At 33.5% G+C, this 5,539-nt stretch overlaps 1 non-coding gene across 1 annotated transcript; it reads left to right on the forward strand.

Moving 5' to 3' along the window:
* Positions 1–4,755: 4,755 nt before the first annotated feature.
* TRNAA-AGC (transfer RNA alanine (anticodon AGC)) lies at positions 4,756–4,828 on the forward strand. The gene has a single exon. It is a non-coding gene; the product is annotated as a tRNA-Ala (tRNA).
* The last annotated feature ends 711 nt before the right edge of the window (positions 4,829–5,539 follow it).

The following is a 5,539-nucleotide window of genomic DNA, read 5'->3' on the forward strand; positions in this document are numbered from 1 at the left end:
CCTCCTTAGTGAAAGGTACATTGAAGATAAATTGTTTTAACAAAACATTGCTTTAAAGTTAGTACACTGACTTGTTTCCTTCTCCAAAAAACTGTAGTGACAACAGCAGCAACTATTCATTGCACACCTATTCTATACCAAGCACAGTGGTAGGCACTCTTCACTTACAATCTCCATATATAACAATAATTAACATTAGATAATTTGGTGTCACATTTTGGAAATGAGTACAGTGATGATGACAGGAATGAAATAGCATCACCAATGTTGCACAGCTATTAACTGGCAGAACTGGAATTCAAATCCAAGGGTAATCTGAATCAAAAGCATTTACATCTAGTAAGTCAGATCAAAATAATATATGAATAAATAAGTTAATAAATTAATAGGTAAGTTATTTTTGACATATGTACTACTTTAGAAATGGCAGGATAAGCTCTTTAACTTTGATAACTCTTAAAAAATACTCTCAGAGAAATTTCAAACACTACATAGTTTAAAGCTCCCCCTAGGTAACCATTATCCAGCACCAATTATGAAGTCATGGATCATCTTGTTTCTTGTATGTTTCCATTCAATTTATTTCTCCCATTTCTGGATTATTTTGAGGCAAATTCCAGGCATATTATTTTATCTTTAAAAATTTCAGCACCATCTCTACAATAAAATGATTTATATAGTTTAAACTTTCCTAAGATCATTATCATATATTGAATAATAATTTCTTAGCATTTAAAATATCTAGTAGTGGTACAGATTCTAAATTTATCCCACTAACACTGTATTCTCTTAAGTGTGGTTTTATGGCTATATGTTATGATTGGGTGATAAGACTCTTAAATCTTACTTCTTACTAATCTATAGATCATCTGTTCTCTCTGTCTGTCTTTCTCTCTGTACGTGTATCTCTTTTCTTTCTCTTTCCTTTATCTTTTTGCAATTTTTTTTTGGAAGAGCCAGGTCTTTTGCCCTACAGAGTTCTCAGTCCAGATTTTACTGAATGCACTCACATTTTACAATGAACATGATACTCTGTATTCTGTGTTTTCTGTAAACCAATAGGTCTAGGTCTGGGTTTTTCAACCTCAGCACTGTTGACATTTTTTATTACATCATTTGAGTAATTCTTGGTTGTGGGAGCCTTCTCGTGCATCATAGGATGTTTGGCAGCAACCCTGGCCTCTGTCTAGGATCTCCCCAACTGTAACAATAAAAAAAAAAAAAAAGCCTCCAGACTTTGCCAAATGTCTCCTGGCAACAGAATTGTACTTGGTTGAGAATCATGGATTTGTATCAGGGTTTTTGTTGTTGTTTCATTTTTCTTGTTTTATTTGCCATTATTATTATTATTTTTTTAATTCATAGGATATATGTGTTCTTTTGTGAGTTCTCTCTTTCAGTAATCGTGGCAACCATCCATGAACACTGTCCATGGCCGCAAAATCATTAAGGGTTGCAAAATGGTGACTTTCCAGTTCTACCAATCCTTCTGTTCTTGTTTTTGTTTCTTTTTTTTTTTTTTTAAAGCTGGACTACTCTCATTAGGGGAAAGTTTCCTTCATTGATTACTTGGTTAGTCTGAGATGCAGGGGGATGTAGGGTAGGGGGTATGTTGAATAAAGTCAAGATAATGCTAGATTTTTTCCTGTTACCAGCTTATGAAAGACTAAATTTTAGCATTCTCCAATGGTGATCAGAAGTAACATGGTTTTTGCTTTGCTTCCATAATAATGACTCTTTGATTAAATTATAGTTTATGAACTTTAACCCATTATAGTTATTATCTCTATCAATGATCAGATTATCTCTGACCAATAAGACCTCTTCAGTCTGTCCTAGGTCCTTTAGTTTTGGTATGACTCTGTACACTTTGATGACAACCTGGATTTTTGTCTATAGTGATGTTGCCGGCTCATCCTTTATACTGCCTGCCTAGGTGTAGAATCAGGTATTTCTCCAAGAAGCACTTATTCCTTTTACTTAAATCTATTACTACTTAACTGTTAATAATTATATTTTATTTCTTTGAACTCCTGCAGAGTATTTTTACACTGCTTTGGTAGAATATTAAGAAGATGAAAAAAATGATCATTTTGTAAAGGCTTACTTCAGCAATTCCTATAGACTGTAAAGACTGAAGGCATAATGCATATTCATCCTTGTACTGTTAGCAGTTAGTAGAGTACATTGTGAATAGTTTGTGTCTTATAAATGGCTGCTATTCAAAGGAATAAATGATTTCTAGCTGAGCAATATTATTGACATTAACATCTGTGCTATCTGAGATATCAAATGGACATATTTTCACTAACTTCCTTTCTTTTTCCTCAGCATACAAACTCGGATGCAGAGAAAGCCACCATTTTGAAAAGGACATAGATCTTCTTTGCTAAAGGAATCAAAAACCCATTAAGCAGGGTAGCTATGATTTCAAGTAAAAATAATGCTATCTGTCCACATTAAAAAAGAATAAGAGTCAAAGAAAATCACATTAATTTGCACTACCTGTTGAACAAATTAGCAAATGTTGTGACCATCTGTGAAAGACACCAGGGCCACATAAGACATGAAATTATTTAATGTGTTAAATCCATTTAAAATGTTTGTATCCTGTTAGTTCTAACATAATTACTATGTTAATTTCTGTGTGTTTTGCATATTAAACAGAGCACACTCTGGGAAGCTAATGACCGCTATGTCAGCTTTTTATTAAATCACAAAATAAACATGCACAATCCTGCTTCCAAAGAAAATTAGTTTACTATTTCTGCCAGAGTTTAAATATTGGGCAGGCTTTGAAGATTTGACTTCTATTTGGGGTGACAGTGGGCATGTGGTAGCTTCTTGATTCCTCAAATCATCCTCAAGGCAAGAACATTTTCAAGGGGAAGGAATTTGACACATTTTTTTTCTTTTTCTTTTTATCATTTATTTTTAGTATTGCACAGTCATAAAAATAACCAACAGACATTATAGCATAGTTCTACATAGAACTATATAATAGGTGTTAGGGGGTGGGACAGAGCAATATAAAGTCAAATTCCTGGGTGCAAAACATTTCAATCAAATTGGAAATAATAAAATGAAAGACAGTCCAGACTATAATGCTTTTAAGCAGAATTCACAAAAAGGCGACCAGAAAGCCCCAGCTTATTCCAGCTCCAGACTAAATAAGCATGTCTATAAGATTAAGATGACAACAAATCACATCAAAACAAACCAAAGACAAAAACAAAACCAGACTCACCTATGGACAGCAGTGGGCTCTCTGGGGAATCTCACATTCTTCTTCTGCACATGGCCTTATAACCAGCCTGATCTACACAGGACCTGGCACTGCCTTAGAGACTATAAAATGGGCCATGTTTCCTCATTCACTTCTCACTTCTACTCTGAGCAATAAACTGGTAAGGTATTTTTGTGTGAAGGAAAAGTGGTACTGTGGGACCTCTGATGTACTTACTTTAACCTCGGTTCCATTCAATACAAGTATATTTTGTTTTATTGTGCTTTGCTTTATTTCACTTCACAGATATCACTTTTTTTTAACAAATTTTTATGACAACCTGGCATTGAATAGTCAGTGCCATTTTCTTCCAACAGTATTTGCTCACTTCGGATCTTTGTGTCACATTTTGGTAATTCTCTTTTTCATTATTATTATATTTGTTACGGTGATCTGTGATCAGTGATCTTTGTTATTATGCAAAAATCATAGATCTTAGAGCATGGACCAATAGAGGGCTCAGATGATGGTTAATATTTTTAGTAATAAAGTATTTTTTAATGAAGGTATGTACATTTTTAGACATAATGCCATCATACATTTACTGAATTACAGTACAGTGTAAACGACTTTTATATGCACTGGGAAGCCAAAAAAAAAAAAATGTGTGACTTGCTTTATTGAGATACTCACTTTGTTACAGCATTCTGGAACCAAACCTACAATGTCTCTGAGGGATGCCTATATATTTAATATAATCTCAGGTATGTCTCTGAGTCTTAGTTTCCACTTGTATAAAATGGAACCAATACTAAACCAGTCATATTGCTAATGCAAAATCAGATGAGATGATTTTTGGAAAGCACAAAGCCCTGTGTCTGGCATACAGAACATGCTTTAAATGTACATAATTTTATACATAATTAAGTTATAATTACTATATGTAATTAGTAGGAATCTTTTAGGGGGACAATAATGTTTAGTTTTTGTTTGTTTTAAAATTTTAATTCCAGGCAGACAGACCATGGACTCTATTAGTTTCTAATGCTACCAAAAGAATGCTAGCAATATTAAATTATAATGAATCAAGATATTTTACTGAATTCTAATGGTGTTCTAAAATATAAAAATTAAACAATTAATCATTTATTTTTTAGACATTAATATTTTCATTATTTGAATAACAAACTTTGTCACCTGATAAAATCTTTTAATTTTCAAACATACATGTCTTCTCATTGAATCTTAAAAAGAAATCCTGAATTATAAAGTGAGAACAGGTATTAATATATGTATCCTGAAATCTATAGGGGTTAAAGGAATAAACTAAAGACCAAAGTTCATTGGTGAAAAAGTCAGAACCAGACCCCAGATCTCCTTTCACCTAGTTCAAGACTTGTTTCATCATCTAGATGGAGACTTTCCTAAGAATTATTGAGTGTAAGTACTTCTTTTCCCTTCTGATTTCTCCTTTCTTCCTTTTTTGGTTGCTTGCCCTTGAAAACTTTCCAAAATTCAGCAGGTGAATAGGAGGGTATGGCTCAGTGGTAGAGCATGTGCTTAGCATGCACAAGGTCCTGGGTTCAATCCCCAGTACCTCCACTTAAGTAAATAAGCCTAATTACCCCCCAAAGGGGAAAAAAATTGCCATGACCAAATAAGATTTATTCCAGGAATGCAAAAATGATTTAGTCAAAATTCAGCAGGTGAAAGGAAAACTTTCAAACTGGTGTGTGTCTCTAGTGCCCATGATGAGCTGAACACTTTTCAGGTTTTTCATAAGAATTTTACATAAAATTATCCTAAAGCTTTTGCATTCATAAAAAAGTGCTTATTAATTTTTGTTGACTCAGGATCATTACTATTTTCATTAATGATTACCCTGAGCTATAATAAAGTGTTGCCTGAAGGCAGTATGACCCATGGATTCTAAAGATGAAATGCAGCCTTTCTAGCCTAAAGATATGAAGTCTTTCTGGAGGACCACATGCAAAATTAACCACCCTTTTCTCAATGTTTTCAGAGTATTTGATTCATATCCATTAGCACAATTTTCATAGCACCACTGCTATCCAAATTTTCCTACTGAAATCTGTAGAGGTATTCATTAGTTGTGTGATCTTTGACCAAGTCAACCCATGTTCTTAACACTCAGTCTCCTGATCTGCAAAATGGGGAAAACAGCTTTTATTATACCTGTTGAGAATTTAGAAGATAAGTTATGCAAATTATGTGGCATAAGACCTAGCATTTAGTAAGGGCTTAGCACATTTGGGCATCCTTATCCTCTGTATCCTAAATTAATTCTTTTAA

Source organism: Vicugna pacos, chromosome 9, assembly GCF_048564905.1.
Source record: "Vicugna pacos chromosome 9, VicPac4, whole genome shotgun sequence".
NCBI lineage: Eukaryota > Metazoa > Chordata > Mammalia > Artiodactyla > Camelidae > Vicugna > Vicugna pacos.